Source organism: Corvus kubaryi, unplaced genomic scaffold, assembly GCF_017639235.1.
Source record: "Corvus kubaryi isolate FWS band 111438036 unplaced genomic scaffold, C.kubaryi_AGA036_p1.0 37300, whole genome shotgun sequence".
Lineage (NCBI taxonomy): Eukaryota > Metazoa > Chordata > Aves > Passeriformes > Corvidae > Corvus > Corvus kubaryi.
This window is the reverse complement of record NW_024581093.1, coordinates 2,661,148-2,680,778: the sequence shown is the minus strand read 5'-3', so window position 1 is coordinate 2,680,778 and position 19,631 is coordinate 2,661,148. Positions and strand designations below refer to the sequence as shown.

Below are 19,631 nucleotides of genomic sequence, written 5' to 3'. Positions count from 1 at the left end.
GCAGCATAGGTTGATTCTGAGAGATTACTCCAAAGTTAGGCCCAGAGATTGTATCTTAATTTGAAATAAAAGCACTGTTATATTTTTTTTGTAGTCACAAGAGTATTTTTAAATTCAGATTTGAGCAAATTGGAGTAGGGCCTGTCTCTAAGTACTGGTTTAGTTTACATGCTCCTTGTTGCAGTAAGGATTCTGGTTTATTCCCACTATTACCGTAATAGAAATAATAAGAGCAATAAGGTGAAATAATGTGAAATTAGGGAGCAGAGGTTTTAGTCAGCAGTCTTTAAAATTGTCTTTCACTATTTTAAGTTCCGTGCTGACAGTTTACTGAAGGAATGAGGGCAATTTACATTTTAAAGCTCAGCTTACAAAATTGGTTTGCTTCATTAGAAACTTATGGTTGGGTTTTACAAATTTGTCCTTTCTCCCTGCCTATTCCTCCCTCTGTCCTATTCATTTTTAATCTCTGCATATTTATGCATGGCATTCCTATGCCAATAGTAGAGAAAACTGCTCTTAAACTCCTCATTACATTGGTATCTTGATGATCTTATCCTGCAACTTGTGGAAGAGATTTCACTGATTTTAGACTTATTTATCAGTGTCCATTACCAAGCAGCCTACAGGACTGCAGCCGCAGACAAATCAAATTTATACCCACTTCATTTTCCAACAGCATAATTGAGAATTTCATTTAATCTCAGTATATTCCACGCTGACTTTTACATCTTCTTGAAGCTTCCATTCTCATCAAAGATTTACATGGTGTGTCACCTGCTTTTCCTCTCACATTTTTTTTATCAGCTAATGGCTATTCATAGTGCACATTTTATATGAAAAATTGTTCCATTATTATCCTCTTCTCCTGGACAATTTGAAAAACAGGAAGGCAAAATGAACATTAAAAGCTTGAATTCCAACTTGCTCCATGTTTAGATTCTTCTGTGGGCTGCTTTCATTCCAGCCTATGTAGGGAGGCATAAATTAAGCCCTCTCTACATAACGGCCTATTTTCAATTCGGATTTCATCTTCATGAAGGACAAACAATTTTATGTGTGAGGTTTCCTGCAAAGCTGCTGTTCAGACAGGATGTAAACATTTCATACCACAGGATGTAAGAGGAAGCAAGGTCAGCAATAGGCACCATCCAGACTGAACTGATTTTGGAGGTGCAGCTGGTGATAGCTGCACAAGACCTTGAGGGGCACAGGCTGCAGAGAGGCTGAGCAGGTGGGACAGTGGATTTGATCTGAGGCGCCTCTTTTTTAGCTTTTAGTTTAGGTTGGGAGGGAGCTTTAGAAATGAATTCTCTAGTTGCCTCCTCTGACGGTGTTTTGTTTCAGATTGTGCAAAAGGCTTGGAGGTGATGATCTGAACTCATCTGAATGAAAGCAAACTGCAAGACATGCTCAGGAGCTCACCTTTCGTCCTCGAGCTCATCGTCAGAGGGGAGCAAGAGCAGAGTGCAGGTGTCAGGTCCCCTGCACTGGCTTTGGCTCTGTGGGTCTCCCGTTGGCCCATCCCACTCTCTGTGCTCCTGCTGCTTGAAACCTAACCCCATGGATCACACCACTGGGAATAATTGTTTCTTCTCTTGTTATAGATGCACGCTAGCTGACAGGCATGGATTCCTTTCATATTTTTGAAGAGTTCCATAAAATGCATTAAAATTCCCTTCGGTCTGCAAAACTGTGCATGAAGTTTTTCTGCAATTATGTGAGAACTGCTAAGGTGATGACCATCTGTGCAGTAATTCAGCCTTTTCAAAAGTATTAAATCGGGCATTCATCTCCTCTGAGTTTCAAAAGCAGCCTGTTTTCAAGAGAGAGATTTTTCTTCTGGTATTAAAAGGGTCATACTTTATCCAAAGCAGAAAGTAAACACTTAATGTATTGCTGTTTATGTTCTTTTTATGTGTGTGTGCGAATATTTGTGTTGCTCTTCCTAATAGGAAGTCAAGAAAGTTGTTTGGGCATATAGGTTTCCTGTCAAATATACAAGACAAGTGATCATCAGAAAATAAGGCATAACAGAGTATAAAAATGAACAAGCAGTAAAATATTGGGTTTTTTTAGTCAGAAACCTTGCAATGCATGAAAACGGTTTCACTGAATGTCCAAGTCCTTCTTTCTTTCCACTTGCCCATTTTTCTTTTTTTTTTTTTTGTTAGATTGATCTACAGTTACTCAGGTGAATGTACTGGAGGGAAGTTAGGGTCTGAGAAGTCCTAGAAGAAAGATTTCAGGGTTTATTTTATTTGACAATATGATGAGCTTCTGCAGTTGCTGTTGAAAGCAGTGAATAAGTTGGGATTCTCCAGTTGCCCATAGCTCTCTCAGCAACAGGATTGTTTCTGATCCCAATGTGGGTTGCCAGTCCTGGAATGAGGGTGATGAAGCATAAAACACAGCCCACATTACCTCTGGCCTTTGCTGCCTTGTCCTGCAGTGGTAGGAGCCTGCACTGGGACAGAGCAAAATGCTCCTTTTCTGTCTGTACAAAGTTCTGTGACACTTGCAAGTCTCCAGAATAATTTTAAATTCAGATCCTCAAATGAAATGCAAATATTCCGCTGGCAGAAATCAATGCATGATGCCACTGAATTCTAGGAATCAAAAGATAATTTTGTTACCCATTTTGCAGTCTGGTTTATTTCCCTGACTTCTGACATCTACATCTGTATCCTTTCTTGAGGTATGTGCACTAACATCTCTGACCTTCATAAAAAATCATAGCTTTTCTAAACTTAGAAATTTAAAAATTAGGAAACTGAGTGAAGAAGTAGGCATTGTTTTTTGCTGTTGGTTTTTACTGTATTGTTAAAAATAAAGATGGAGTTTTAGAGCTGAGTTTTTAACACTGTTTGCTCATGGGCTGTAGGAAGTGGTGAAGTGGTTCCATATGATGATCAATTGTTTAGGTAGCTTGAATTTCAACAGCACTTAAAACTTGTACTCACATGATTGACACTAATGATTCTGAAAGAGACACTATATTCTGCTGAATGAGTAATTTGTTTTTTTAAAGAATTGCTTGAATATCTGTTTACGCAGTAGATTGTAACAGTGGAGGTGACATTATGATGATACAGCCAATAAATACGATGGTTTCCTTTTTTTTAAAGTATCTAAAATATTTGCCAACCAAATCTGTCATGCTGGCTGTAAGAAAATGGATATTCTTGTGCCTGTAAAATTTTGTAAAGTCAAAGCTGTGGTTGTGGTCTAGCTGCCTCTAGTTTTAATGATCAAAGTTGTTAGTACCTTAAATACTGCAGTGGGATAAGCTTCAGTAAACAAGAGATCAGGATGTTATTGCTTATATCTTCCACAATGCATTTATGTAAGGTATTTCCTTCATTTCATGAACAGTTACTTCTTAATGAACCATTGGCCAGACCTGAGATCATTTGGAACTTGTGGGAGTTTAAGCAAGGGAGCTCTGGCCGAGATGCTTGGCAACATTTTGGTCTTGGATATGTTACTCCTCTTTGGAACCAGATTAATCTAAATAACAGAGAGTGGTCATTACTGGGGAAACAGTTGCCTGTGGAGTAATATGAGGGAATAATATAGATTCCTCGAGATCTGCTTCCCATTCCTGATCCACGGGATACTTCCATGGCAGAAAACACCAGCACTGTGTGGTGGATTCCCATGGCATTTGTTCCCCCACCTGGTTCCTGGGCTCAGGTACCCAGGCAGGTGCCCACCCTCTGCAATCTCCAGATTCCTTTTTCTTTCCTTTTCCCTGGAGGCCCTCTGTGAGCCTGGTGTGGACCCCGTGATGGCAAAAACTGGATGTCCCTCTGTTCTCGTGGTTAATCTTGCGAGGCTGTAAAGCATCTGCTGCTGGCGAGGGCTTTCCACCCTGTAGGACTGGTAGGATTTTATGTTGCTGCAGAACGTTAACAGCAGAAATGTGCTGCCAGCATGAGGCAAAGGTAACTGAGGCTGTTAGAGGTTGTAGGGTAATGCAGAAGTGTTGGCCTGACCTGCTTTCTCAGCACAGCCTCCCAGAGCTTTCAGTGTAAGGATCAGCTCTCAGTGAAGGCACCTTTCAGGAGGTCTCTTCATCCTGTGGACACAAAAGAGGTAGAACAGGGGTGAAGGAGCACCTCAGCTTTTACCTCGTATTTTCTCAGCTTTGTCACTTTCAAACACAGCCCACAGGATTTCTGCTTCACCTCAGACCTGTGTTGCCCTTAATGATAGTTCTGCAGGTCCACCAGGGAAAAGCTTGTGTCCTCTGGAGTTTCCCCCCATGTTTCACAAAGAGCAGATGGCACACTAAGAGCACAAGTGATTCTTTACACAGTTCCCTTGCTGTTCACTGTTCCCATAATTTAGTTAATGAAAGGAAAAAAGAGGGAGAAGTTACATAAGGCCCTTACTTGGGATTAAGAATGCTGAGTGCTTCTTTCTTAGACATAAACTGCAGGCTCTGCTTAAGCTGTGATGCATCAGAAAGCCAGATTTGATAAGATTACAGCAACTTCAAGCATCTGCTCCTCGTTGAAGTTTTTCAATTTCTGAGTAGTAATCTTTTGTTTAATGTTCTTCGTGTATTAAATCTCCTTAATTCCAGAAACCTTTAATCTGTGTACGTAATAAGACATTGCTGTGGAAGTGCCAAATGCTTTGTTTGCACATTTTTAAGTTTCAGGAATCTGTTAAAAATACCAGAATGCCCTTTGTAGAAGATTATTTAGATCATAGGCTCTATTGACTGGTGAAATTGTGTTTATCTTCACAATGAGAAAAAACAGGAGTTCTAAGGCAGAATAAAGAGAACCACTGAAAAGGAGTCTCCTTCCACTCCAATCTCATTTGTTGAAAGAAAATGTATATTAATTAAAAATTTAGACACTTCATTTCTGTTGCAAGGCTCCTTGCAAAAGACAAATTATTTCATACATCTAGTATGTGTTGGAAATGACAGATGAGATTAATATGCTTCTTAAATTACCATTACCAAGGGTCAATTAATAAGTGAACTAACCTTGTGAAAGTCATTTTGAAAGACTAGTTACAGATCTGTAATAGTCCCTGTCAAATTGCACAGAATTGAGAAAATGAGAAAGCTGTCAAATAAATACGATACCTACTAATTGCATCCTGCATAAGGTAAATGAGCTTTTGTGGTTGTTGGTGGAAGGCACAAGAAATAAGTCTAAGAAATGTTACCATTAATATTATCCAATTTTGGAGCGAAATTTACTTGAGGGAACATGGATGCACAGAAACCTCCCTTGGTAACAGAAAAGTGAGGTTTCTTGGCAGTCAAAAAGTAGGAGATATGAAGGTTGAATGATCATTAGAGAAATATTTCTTAGGCTGTTATATAGGTTATTACCTTGGTAAATAGCAAATTTACCTGTTTTTTCATTCTTTGATGCACTTTTTATTTGGCCTCTGGATCTCTAGAGGTTAACTTACTTATATAAATTAAGGTTTCGTTATGACAAGAATTAAACCAACTCTATTTGCTATGTGATAGCAAAAAAGGACTGTGATTCCAACTTTCTCTCTATGGGAAGGACTTTAAAAAATACTCAGGTCCAAACCTGCAGGCTGACCAAGTGTTCTATTAGTCACTAATCTTATTTCCTGTGCTCAGGTTATAAAACTGCAACAGGTATAAAAGCAAGATCAAGGAAAAAGGTTTGCCTTTTTCCAGGAAATATTGAAGATTTAAGACTCTTCCTTCAATAAAATCAACCACTTTTGGGTAAAAATTGGGTGTTCACAGCTGTTGGCAAATGCAAATATGTTTTTGCACCGTAGCTTTCAATCTGAGCCCATTTCTAGGTTACTGGGTTTTGTCTGTTAAATCATCCAGCTACATCTCTTAATGAATAAATATTTGATACAAATATTAAATGCAATGAAAAAAGCCAAAATTAGCTGCATGATGTGGATCTTGAAAAAGCAGCAAGTCAAACCATTATTTGTGCAGCAAACCCCAGGTTTGCTGTATGGCAGTAGTGGCTGTTTGTGCATCTGTTTTCTAACGGTATGAGTTTAATAAATCTGGTTATTTATAGATTTAAAATAGTAGTCATGGTGTTGGGTAGGATAAGCACACCAGCATGTGCTGCCATGAAGCTTTGAGCTGGAAATTACATATTCCAACCCTATAAATGTTTATAAGGGAGGTCAGAGTGTACCAGCAATGCCATGTGACTGAAAGGATCGGTCAGCACAGCTACTCAACACTGGGCTCAAAAGCTAAAGGCTGAAATGTGCTCAGTTGCAGCCTTTGATGGGTGATTCTAAAAGATAAATGTGGTTCTGAAAAAGAACCTGTTCAGAGAAAAAGGTTAATAAAAAGAAAAGATGCTTCCATATATTTATTCAGTTCTGCTCTCTGTGATCTTCTGCTGAGTAAAGCAGAACATGAAGCAGAAAAATAAACTTAATGTCACTTTTCTTGTCTGTTGTTTCATTAGTGATAGAACATTTTTACAACATTGAAAATCCTGTACAGATCAAGATTTTTTTTTAGTGAACAACTTCATTTTTGTTAAACTCTTAGATGATATCATTTACCTGCTGTCAAACCCAGTTAAGTGACATAGCTTGGTGCTGTCATATTCTACAACATGTCAGGATTTGATGAGCTATGAATGTTGTGTTTAGTAGTATACATTTTTAAAGGGTTTTTTTTCCAACATTCTACTGAACACTCAGTGAATCCTTCTCTGAATATATTTTATTTCTGCAGGAAAACGTTCCTGTTATACAATTTTGTTTCCTTGCTGAAGAGACAATCCATATTCATGCTTATTTTTTGACCTCTTAGTGAGAGATGAAGGTCTGATCACTTAACGTTTCTTACAAGCATATTTTTCTGTGGTTAAAACTTCCAATTTCTTTGAATTGTTTGGTATGAAGCTCATTTACCTCCTGATAAAAAGCAATTCTTTCTAAGTGGTGTCTGTAGTAAAATCAGGGCAGTTGAGTAAAGCCAGAGCAGGCACTCTGTCAGCTGCTCCATGTGGTGGTGTGTGAGAGCTGCTTGCAGAACACGGAGTGCCATCTATTGAACACTCGTGTGAGCCAGCAGCCCTGGCTTGGGAAGGAGGGGAGACACAACCACGTTAATAAAACATTTAACATCCAGAAAAATGATCAGCCCACTCCAGGTTTCACTGTGTTTCCTTTTGTTCCCATTTCCTTCTTTGACATAAAATGAAACAAACACAGAGGTTCTAAAATAATTCTTCTTGGCCTTCTTTAGGTTTGAGAAAAGATTTTGAGACCTTTCTGCCTTCCTAAGCAGACCTAATAATTTTAAGTTGGGGGTTTTTTTGCAGTTGATTTTTCTTTCCTTATAGAATCATAGAATCATTGTCCCTCACAAACGTGGGTTTAGGTGCCTTTCGTTATTCCCATGCCCAGGCATTTACTTGGTACCATAATAGCAAACTTTCAGTTCTACAAAGCAGCTCAATTAAAACCAGAATAGTTTGCTCTTTTTGATAGGCTCCATGGGGTTGATGGATTGCTACTGATTTCAGCTCCAAAATCAGACTCTTGGGATCAATTGGACTGAGTTTCTCTGTGTGTTTTGCATTGAGCCAGCAAGTTGCTTAATAGTGATGGATTTATAAATAGGTTACTCCAAATAAAAGAAATTATCTTATGTCTGAACCAGCAATGTATTGATGAGAAGTGATCTTGCCAAGCTGAAGGAGAAGAACACGTTTTGGGGATGTAGCAGAACTGAGTGAGGAAATTTTATGCAATTTGCCACTAATTGTTTTATTGAACAGTAAAGTCCAACCATGATGTTTGCTGTGTCTGCCAGCTTAAAAATAAGAAGGTGACAGGAACAATGGAATAGAGACAGGACTACACCTAGTCACAGACTAGAATTTGGTGAATAAATCTTGTTTTCCTCTTTTTAGACAGGAACTCGTGCAGTAACTTATACTCCATGGGACTATTGCAATTACTCTGGCAGAAATAGTGACACTTCGAAGCTATAGTGAAATTCATTTAAAGCAAATCATTCTGTGCTGTTAAAATAGCTCCCTATTTCTTTAAAAAAGTTCTGATTTTAGCACACAGGCCCATTATTTTTAGAAAAGATCTGTTCTGGAATGTTAAATCCCTCAATTGACACAGGGGAGAGCACTCCTCAAGGGGAGTGTAATGGAGTAAATCCCACAGGATGATTTTCCATCACTTTGTGACTGCAATGCCACTTTGGGAATAAATACACCAAGGCTGAATAGTCTGGTCTGTGAGAGAAGTCACTGTGTTGCTTTGGAGCATCAGCTTCAGAAGTCTCTTCAAGGACTTCCTCTTCTAGGACATTTTAAATTTTAAAAATTTGCTGCTCCCCAGTAGATTTTAGCAGCTCAAAATGATGCAACATTTCTTCTCCTTTGGTATTTGTTTTCACTGTATGCTTAATTTTCCACTCTTGCCACAGCAAACCTCTTTGAAATTAGCTGCCTTTATATAATTGCTCTTACTTTGTACTAGGACATATTTTATTTCTATCATGCCTTTAGTTCACCCTGGTACTCTGTTAGTGATTATCTCTGTGGGTTCCAGAGATACCTTGCTTGGGTTTTTGAGTTACAGTTTTGCAATAGGATAACCAAATGTTCCAGCCGCACTCGCTGGGATGAGCTCTGGAATTTACAGCTTTTATGATCATCTGGTTTGTGGGTACGTGAAAAAGGGTCTTGCTGATTGCTGTAGTTCAAAAAGGTTTTTTCTCATTTGCAATTTTTGGTGCAAAGAGCATCTAATGAATTTTGTGACTGACTATATCCAGGCTTTACTTTTTGCTGCAATAACTCTTTGACTTTCCAATTCTCCCTTTGCCAAATACATATTCCACATAGGATTTTTTTTCCAGTTGATACAACTGATGCAGCTTGACGCAAGCAGTGAAAAAATAAGCATCTAAAACGTAATCCTTGCAAAAAAAAATGTTTTGGTCGCATTTTTGGACTCAAAATCACATCTGTTAGTATTTGTGAATAGCAAAATTATTTGAAAAGGGTAAAAAAAGACAAAAGTTGACATTGTGAGAGTTAGAATTCAGAAAATTGCTCAGATAAGGTTGTCATAATTCAGAGTTTAGGAGAAGCATGTGGGAGACAAAAAGAGAAGCCTTCTTTATCTCTAGAAACAAAATAGGTATGGAAATGTGGCACAGATAAAGTCCTGAAAGTTCGTGACAAATCAGTAAGTCAGAAGTGTGTAGATTTGGTTTGAGATCTGATTTTACAAAAGTGCAGCGCAGGAATTGCTGTTGTGTGTTGTAAAACATCTTGTGAGATCTCAGAATTAAGGGAAAGCGGTGGTGGAGCATAAAATTTACTGAGGAGGTGCCTTCCTAACATCTTAAATGCAGTAAATTACAATTGACTGAGATATTTAAAAATAAATAAATAAATCCAGTGAGGCATACTAGAACTGCAAATTACACCTTAAAATTAATGGTTTTAGCAGGTAGTGTAATGAGAGCTGAAGACCAGTGAAGCATTTCAGAAAGTTCCTGGGTGAAATGTAAGCAAGGAAAATAAAAGAACATGAAATAAATTCTGTCTTTCTGCGTGTCACTACAGAGCAGATGCTTGTTGATCCTTCAGGAATTACATTAGAACTCTTTGACTACTCAGAAAAGACTTTTACCATGTTAATTCACCTAATTTAAGACACATTGACTAAATTTTCCTTTATTCACAATTAGTGTAGAGAGACAATCCAACATGTTAACAGTGACAAAGACTCAGTTAAGAGAGACAGAAGAGGTAATTTGAAACAACATTTTAGTTTGGATAAGGTTGCCCTTGGAATATCTTTCCACTACATCTGTGTCTGTGAACTATTTTTCTACTATTATAATGTGGAAACTGTTCAGATACTTTCTTTTTTCTATGTATGAAATATAGATCTAACAGGAAAAAAACACTACACTGCTGGACTGAAACAGAGAAACTGCTCAGTGTGTGTGATCTGGGATGTGCTGATCTGTTTTGCTGCTCTTACCAGGTAGATCAGCTGTCTAAATTATAAAAATATCTGCCACAAACACTCTTTTGGAAAAAAAACCCACCTGGGCATAATGTGAAATTCAGTAAAGCTGGCTGTAGACAAAATCAGCAAAAACTCCTTTAGTTTGGAATAACTGGGCAGGAAAAACAGTTTTGTTACCTCTGGTTCTTGAACATCATCACAGCTGCTGAGGGCATGGAGTGCAGGAGGGCAGGGGGAGCCAGGTGCTAACTCTGAATATTTCTGGGCTGCGTTTGATATATTTACTCACTGAAATGTCAAAATTCAACCTTTGTAATATAACAGCTTACAACCTTTGCTGCTATTGAAGGAGCTTGATAAACTCACTTTTACTGATGAGTGTAAGCAAAGACACAGCAGGGAGCGAGTCATGGAGATGGTGCTTCCCACACACCTTGTATCATCAGCACCAAAATGGGCCAGCTTTGGCTCAGCAAACAGGCAGCAAAGTGCCTAATGTTTACTGGGATCTGGGGAGGGATCTGGGGAGGAAGGAGAGGGATGCTCCATGGCAGGAACATGGTCAAACAGGCAGGTTCTGGCTGGTAATGTGGGTGCGCTGATGAAAGGAGAGGCTGCCAGAGCTTGGAAGGGAGTTACGAGGAGATTTAGCAGCAGAATAAAAATAAGTAAATAAATAAAATCATAAATAAATAAATGAGAAAGGGACTGTGTAGCTACAGAAACAGAACACTTAACAGTTCATCATCACATCCTATGTGCTGGAAAAGGGGCATGGCAGACGCCTTGTACCACCATCCAACCCTTCACAGCAAAGACTCTCAGTGATGGGAGTTTTGCAGCTCTGAAATGTGAATGGGTTTCTAACACAGGGCCCTTAGGATTTGCAGCACAGCCATCTTGATCCTGTAAGCAGAGACAAATAAATCTCATCCAGTTCTTTTTTTCTGGCTTCTGGAGACCAACCTTCAAAAAGGTGAAGTTTAGAAATGCTGTAGAATTGCATCTTACATGACTGTGACAAATGTATAAGGTGTGGTGATATCACTTCAAATTTGGAAGAGCAGAGGAATTTTATTTACAGGAAAAGCAAATTTTTCAGGAACTCCACTAGGAAAAACTTGTCTCCAAAGTGTTTTCTTCATTGATACTTGATCCCAAGCACTCTTGGATGGGCTTTGAAGGAGTCCTGGCTGCAGCTGTCCACTGGAACACTGACAGGGTAAAGAGGATGAGCTGCCATCCCAGGAACACTGACAGGGCTGGAAACTCAGGCTGCAAGGCAGCAGTGACCTGCAGGCCCTCCAGTCCAGCCTGTAAAGTCTTCTGTACAAGTGCTCTTGTAATTGCTTCTTTTTTTACTTAAAAATAGGGAAACCTGGTCTGTTACATCTGTTCCAGCCTGGTACCAGCCTGAGTGATCCTCGACTTCTAAGATCTTTTCCTACGCATTTGCAGGAACAGATATTTTAAGCAATAATAGCAAAGCCAAATAAATGTATGTGTGATATATGCCTGGCATTTGCACTGACCTTTATTTCTTATGCCTGAAGAAGTCACTTTTCCTGTCACTGATGCATTCGAGATCTTGCGTTTTAGTTCTTAGTCTGATTAACTATGGACTCTCTCTGACCCTGTTGCTTCTTGCAGCCTTCCATGAGATGAAATCTGTTAAACTCTTGCCACTTCCTCCACATTTGGAGTTATTTTTGAGCAGCCAGAATGGTGAGCAGCATCAAATAATGCCAGGAGACATTTAAAAGTGCAAAGCTATTTTTCAGTTTTGCTTTTGTAAGTGTCTTTGTTGTTTTTATGGTGCAGCATAGAGTCTAAAAATTCTGGCACAGCTTATGTATTAATCCTTTATTTCAGTCCTGCTTTGTCTCTTTTTGATTTCTTTACTATTTTTGTGGTGATTAAACTTGATTTCTTTGGTGAATCCTGATACCTTCTCTCTCTCCCCCATCCCTGCTCCCCTTTTGAGGGGAGCAATGTGTTCTCTTGTGATACAGGAAGATTTTAATTAGTATTTATATGATCATCCTTAATACTTTTGGTGTGTGTGAAGTACATGTGGCTCCTTGAAGAGCTGTGTTGCTCCACAGATTTGAGGGATGTTCTTCTCATTTGTTCACTGAGGTTATTTTTGGAGTGGGCATTCTCATTTCAACTCCCAGATAATACTTGACAGGATGGATGCTTCAGAAGTTATTTTAATTCAATTTTTGTAGGCATTTGAGAGAATCTTTGAGGCTTTCTGTTGTGAAGATGCATAAAATTATTTTCACTTGTGTTTTTGTGTTTTTACAGATGTAGAATAGTGTGTAATGGGGGGGGAGGGGGCAATGATATACTGAGAGGAAAACTGGGTTTTCAAAGATCTTTCAAAGGTGTTTTGATTTTAATAGGATATATTATCCAGTCTCATAAGGCACTTTGAAAAATCGTACTGTGCACATGTTGGTAGCTTAATAACCTTTGTAAATCTGATTTTACATCACTTGCTCAGCAAGAGATGGAATATCACTATCAGTCTTGTATGCAGAGATCAAAAACCAAGATTCAAGCTTGATTTAAATTTTGTCTGGGCTGTGGCTTTGGTGAAGTAATTTATTCTCTGTCTCCCACCCTTTGTCTATTTTATTTATGTGACTGATTCTCTTTTGAAACCCTCTGTGGCTGTTGGTTCCATCAGTTCCATCATAATTAATCAGGATGGTTCCAGTCTGAGCACCTCACACCTCCTTTGTGTCCATCTTAAACTGGGGATTTTGTGACTTTTGGAAGGTTTACAAACGCACCCAGAGGCTGTGGGGGAGCTCTGTGTGGGTGGCAGGGCCCTGCAGCATCTCCTGCCCAGCCACCCTCCCACCCCTGCTGCCCACAGCGGGGTTGGGCTTTCCTGCACCACAGAAGAGAGAATTTTGTGATCATGTCAGAGTCTTCCCTTCTCTGCTCCCAAGTCCTTTGATCCCTGTGACTTTTTGCATAGCTCACCATTAAAGCCAGTTTTCTCTCATGCAATCTGACTCTTCAGTGTTGTGTCCTAGACAGGGACATTTCACAGAGGGACTGGGCTTAAAGGGATACATCTGGGGCAAAAGTTGGGCTGAAGCTTTGGGAAGTTGCTGGTTACTAGTGTTTGATAGTATATAAAACCTCAAATATTCTGTGAATATCACAAGGAATCTTTTCAAAGAATTTTTATTATGAATATTTAAACGTTAAAAATCAGAAGTCTTAAAATAATAGTCACAAGGACTCACAAGTATATCTTGTCTGCTCCAAACTGACATAAAACCTTCCTGAAAATATCAATTTCTGCTTGCTGACCAGCTTTGGTTTTATAACTTAAAAACTAACCTGAGGAATAGGTGGTAAAAAATATGAGCTTAAGTTATACATTTTGTGGTTTTATTTTTTCAGTTGACATATAAAAAGCTGCTACAAAATCCCAAATTGTTTATTTTATATTTTAATGAGGTGAAAACATCAAAATAATTTTTGGCATTGGGTTTAGTGTGCAGAAAAGTCAAGAGTTCATTTTGGTATAAGCTTTCTATGATTATATTTTTATTATTTTTTTTTTCTGCAGTTTATGCCATCATTCTCTATAGTTTTGGGGTTTTTGTGCTCCTCCTCTGTGATTTTTTTTTCATGGGAAAGGGTCTATTTTATACTCAGAGCAGAGAAAAAAATTCAGACTTTAAGCTGTACAAGAAAACAGCACCTTTTTTAGCAATATTGTGATTCAGAGACACAGCTGGGGAAGAAAATGCATTTCCTGTGACACTAATGGTGGCACAGAATATACATTCAATTAGATAATTAACTCATAATTGATTAATTTAGAGCTATGGAGCAGTTTAATATATTAAAACTAAAAAATATTAAATGTATAGCATTTTAGCTTCATTTTGCAGCAATGAGCATATTCCACTGATGGCGTTTTCTAGGAATATTGTGGCTTTCCTGGATTGCCAGTGCCAGGTTTTCTAGTGGAAAAAGTGTCTGATGTTATCTCAAAGCAACAGGAGCTGCAGGTACAAGGAACCTTTGGAGCTGGGCTGTACTGACTGTAAACTGGCCAAGAAAATGTCCTTGTGCTTCCCTTCAAGGGAAGGATGAACGTTAGAGAGACTTACTGCACAAAAAACTAGTGTGGAAAATGTGCAGAAAGTTATTATTTAATTAAGGCTTTAAGAGGTTCTTGACTTGTGCTGGTTTTTTATGAAAGAAAAACCAGTTGAAATAACATGGGAATGTTGATTTGACAGTCACATACAGATAAACCCCCTTGCTGACAGGTTCAGATGCAACTTTAGCTCTGGAAATGTAAATGGTTCTTTTTAGTCTAAACTGTATAACCTTGGCAGAATTTGCCATGTTACGCTTCACAAACTAAAATGTAATGTAGACCCTGACCTTTCAGTCTGCTGATGTGACTAATTATTAAAGTATTAAGACCACTGCCTTAAAAGCCAGAGATAAAAGCACCTATTTCACTGTTTATAATATTAAATTCCTCCTTCTTTTCATAAAATTTCTATTAATGTGTCTACAAACCTTGGCATCTGAAGTGATCAAAGGAGATGAAGTGACTTACTGAAGAACTCATCCCCGTCACCTTGGAGAGATAGGAGTCTTGGGCTTTTTAAAAAAATGTTGTTTAATTTATGTACACAGTTAAGAGATATTTGTGCTAGGAAAATAGGAACTATGTATAACTGCAGTGTAATTAGGATTGTAAGATAGGCCAGAGCAGGCTTTTATTTTAGTGAGGTCCTTGCTGAAATTCTTCAGCTTTTTACCTGGTGCAGAGCTGCTGAACTGCTGTAGTTTGATGTGTCATTGCATATTTTTCCCACATTTTTGTAAAATACTTTACAGCTGAGGGTAAAGGAACATCTGCATTCAGGAAATTCTCTAATGCTCTATGTTTTCTTCCAGTAGTGTTTCTCCAACGGAAGATATTAGAGATAAAACATTTCTAATAAAGACAAGCACCCTTCTTAAAATAAAAGCAAAGATGCTGCTTTTTCACCTCTTATCTTCATGAGTAAGAAATGGAAGGAGGAGTAGAATGATCCCTGTAATCATTGGGGTGGTACTTTAAGCTTCCCAAAGTCCCTGTGCTGAACATGAACTGACAGGAAATGTTCAATATCTTTGTTTTCACACGCCAACAATCCTTGGGTGGATGCAAGATAAAGCCTGTGGAAGATACTCCTGGAGTATTTACATGGCTAATTAATCCCTTTCCACCTTGGCTCTAACTCTGATTGCCAAGTTAAACCCTCTAATTGCAGGTAATGGTGCTGCTTTTTGCCATCATCTGTGCAGTTGTGCTGTGGTGATCGATACCCTGTCTTCAAGTATTTGAGGTAGAGTTATGTTTACCTCTGAGAAGCAGAGTGTTTTTGTTTTGCATCCTCTCCCTCCGTCTCTTAAGGAACAATATAAAAATTGGCTCATGTTTTATTCATATTCTTAAATCAGGAAAATTTAATTGTAATTAGTTTCTCTTTGTCTGAATTATTGTCTTCTCTGGGTTGTGTTAGGTAATTGCATACAATTTTTCTACAACCTTTCACTATAAAGAAAATTTCTTCATGACTTTTTATGACCCAGAGGTGGCCAAATTTTCTTTTCTTACCAGGAAATTGCCTATATGAAAGATCCATAAGTCCATTGCCTTTCCTTACTCTCAATCCACACTTCAAAATTGATGATAAATAAAACCAACAAGTATTTATTCTCAATAATTAATCTTATCAATAAATAAATCCAGCAGTGATTAGAATAACTGAGGTGGGGCAGGTGGTGGTGTAGCAGTCTCTTGGATGGTGCAGTGCTCCTGTGAAGCTGGGGATGAGGAACAAGTAGAAAAACCATCTGTTGAAACAAATGGAAAAATTCCATCAGAAGCATACCTATGGGCAACAAATTGGAAATTAAAATTAGATGGCAGGTAATGACTAAATAGCCTGTCTTAGGCTTTGAAGATAATTAAGCACTAAAAGATATTCTAGATTTACTTATGAAATCCAAATTTATGATGTAATTTTGTGTGGGCCATTGGCTGGGTGGCTGCAAAGGGAAAATAGACATTTATATGCAGAGAAGGAAGGTGGCTCTCCAGAATCATTTCACCAAAAGCAATAAATGAATGAAAACAACCCTTCTGTGAAGAGAAACCTCTGAAATTACTTGAAGTAATGCTAAGAATGAGACTGGTTATCTTTTCATGTAAATGTTATTGCTGACTGCAGTGTAGAAAGGATTCAAGACTATTTAAAATAAAGCAGAAAGCTTAAAATGAGCAACTTTGAATAAGCTTAACTTCTGATGAGATCATTATGTTTGGCGTGGTGAAAGATCCTGGCTTTGGATATGCTGAGGGAAATTGGATGGGAAGTCTAGAAACAATACATTTTGAGAAGGGAAAGGGTTTAGCAGGAGTTTTCTAGAAAGGATAAAATCTATTACTGCCTGCAGTTTGGGGGTTTATATTGCTTTCCCCTATTCCATTGCTGTGCCTAATTTGATCAGTGTTTCTGAGCTATATCAGAGGCAACAGCCAAAGTCTTCTTTGTATCTGATCATGGAGTTCTGTGCTGTGAGGTGTAAAATTTCTCCTAAAGCCTTGATTATCCTTTGTAGTTTGAATGTACACTTGTGTCAAAAATGAAATTGGGATTTAGCCTCAAGAGTTCCTGAAAATCACTGGTTAGATTGTGGTGAACATAACTTCATCCTTATCATAGAATCATGGAATGGCTTGGGTTGGAAGGGACCATCTAGTTTATATCCCCATGAACATAACTCCATAACTTTTAATTGGGAAAGCATCAGTTTTTCACAAAATAAATACTACAGAACTCTGCAGGTTGGTTTATTTTCAATCTGCCCTTATGCTGAGCACTTGTCCTTGGAGCTGCATTGTTATACTCAGGTAGGAACTTAGATCCTTTCTGAATGTACCATCACAATTTCTTGGTATCAAAAGAATTAATTCAGTATCTTTCATACATCAGTCAAGTTTTACATTTAAACCAGAAAGTCTTTCTTGCCTTCTGCACTGAAAGACTGAAATCTCACGGTTCTGTTGGTTAGGACAATCTAATTTTCCACCTGGTTTTGTTTACAGGATGTTCAAAGTGCCAATATTGTCTTTTACTTGAATGCTTTTCTCACTTGCGTGTGTGGGGTTTTTGGAAATAACAATACACTTCTGTTGTTATTTTGTGAGCAGATTTTATGGACTTTTTTAAAATTTGTTGGTTTTTCATGGGGAAGCAAGATAAGATAACAGACATCTTTCACAAACTGGTCATATAAAGATAGGTGGTCGTAACTTCAGCGCTGCAGGCTTTTATTTTGAAAACATTGTAGAAGAATGGGTTTAAATGGAGCTGGTGAGTTAATTCATAATGCTTAGGACAGGCTTGAAAACTATTGTACAAAGATTAATAAAATAAAGTCCTTGGTCATCTTAATAAAAATGAAGAAGAGATCATGTAACTGTTCCTACAGACCTGTCATGCCAAATTTTTTGGACAGTTGCTCTCAGATACCGTGGACTTGGCAAAGATAAAGTAACTCTATTTCAGTGGTTAATAAGAATCTCTTATTCTTTTCCTTCATCTGTGAAAGTCTGAGAAAAAACCCCCAAAAACTAGTGTTATATCAGCCTTTGTTTTAAATTACTTACAATTTTGATAAAGCAGCTGAAGTAGTTTTTTAAATTTAGCAAAGCCTTTGTTCTTTCCAATGAACAGCACAGTCACTTGATACTGAGAGATAGATTAAGAGCAAATTATCTTGAATTTGAAAATTATTTGCTGGAATTTCACAGAGAAATATTGTTCTTCTTGCACTTCCCAAAGCAATAATTATAGTTTTGATGAATCAGTTTTTACTATGATGAAGTGTCCAGCTCTGGAGTGCTCAGCACAGGAAAAACGTGGATATGTGGCTCCAGAGGAGGCCACAGAAATGAGCACAGGACTGGAAAACCTCTCCTGTAAGGACAAGCTGAGAGAGTTGGAGTGTTCAGCCCAGAGAAGAAAAGGCTCCAGGAAGACCTGAGAGCCCCTTTCAGTACCTTAAAGGGGATTACAAGAGGGTTGGGGACAAACTTTTAGCAGGGCCTGTTTGATAGGACAAAGAGTAATGGTTTTGAACTAAAAGAGAACAGATTTAGACTAGATATAAGGAAAAGAAAATTACAACAAGGTGGTAAAACACTGTCATGTCTTGCCCAGAGAAGTGGTAGCTGCCCCATCCCTGGAAAGACTCAAGGCAAGATTGGATGGGACTTGAAGCAACATGGTCCAGTGAAAGGTGTTGGAGTAGATGAACTTTAAAGGTCCCTTCCACACCAAACTATTTTATGATCCGTTTTGTCAGCAGTTTCCAATTGCAGCTAAAACGGTGTCTGACTTTAATGCAGTTCAGGAATGGAACTGCTTTTCCCTTCCTAGTCCCCATCACATCCCAAGCCATCCAAGATTCCTGCATTGACTTTGGAGTTCAGAGCTGAACAAGCCTGGGAGCTGAAGGGGCAGTTTCCCCCAGAAAGATTAATCTGTGCCAAAGCTATGGGAATCATTCCAATCAGGATATTTGCCTGCCTTTAAACAGTTAAGCCATATAATAAAAAGTAAGGCTTGGGAAAGGCTTGCAAGAACAATTCCTAGACAAGTGAGGATAAGCAGTGAGCAGATGTTAAAATGGACTGTGGCACTATTTACAAAGAGTGCCTGTAAGTAGGAATCTTACTCATAACAAATGCTCCTACTCACACCCAACACACTGAATTTAAAAAGTGGAAGGTATTTATAAGCATAACAAAACACAGAGAGAGGTGATAATAAGCTATCCATTTTAATAAGGAATTAGGATTCTGACCTATTTCTTTCCCAGTAGGATTTATCACTAAGTTATAAATAACTTGCAGGTATAAGACAGGGCAATGAAGAATAAATTAACAGTATAAACAAAATACTCAGAGACTTCCAGCCCCTGCTGGCACCACTTTCTCAGGGAAAGACTGGGAGAGAGTGATATTAACGTCTGAGCTCAGGTTCATTTTCTGGCTGGCTTAACTCCATTAAAGAGTTGAGTCTGGGGATGGGGAGGGCAGGTGAGAATGATAGTGGTGTCTCAGACATGTTTATTTTTGTATTTTATTGATTTCTTGTGAGGGGAGAGAGCTGCAGGTACAGCACACTGTTGCAATCTAAATTGATTTCTCCCTTATTTAAGAAGTTTTGATGTGGTTTGCCCTGCTGACTCATTGGGACTTTGCACTGCACATGGTTTGGGGGGTTGAGATCTACAATAGGATTTTTCCCTCCAGTTTTTGGAAGTAAAATCCTAAACAAATCTTCAGTTGTATATGTCATCTTTGTGTTCTACAGGCGATGTGAGTGTGTGCTTGTTTGAGACTGCAGGTGTTCTTTCAGTCTTCCATATCTGATTAGAAAACCCAGAGAACTCTGAAAATGGCCTAACAAACACTTCATGCCATCACCATTGAGAAAACACCTAAATGTCTCCAGCATTCCTGCTTTTTTTGTGTGTTTGTTTTGTTTTCTCTTTGTTTTTAAAAAGGCTTT

General features: G+C 38.4%; 1 protein-coding gene across 2 annotated transcripts in view; it reads left to right on the top strand.

Annotated features, from left to right (window-relative positions):
* CDH13 (cadherin 13) overlaps positions 1-19,631 on the top strand; it is a 446,705-nt gene that overhangs the window by 238,957 nt on the left and 188,117 nt on the right. The gene's annotated exons all lie outside the window — the stretch shown is intronic.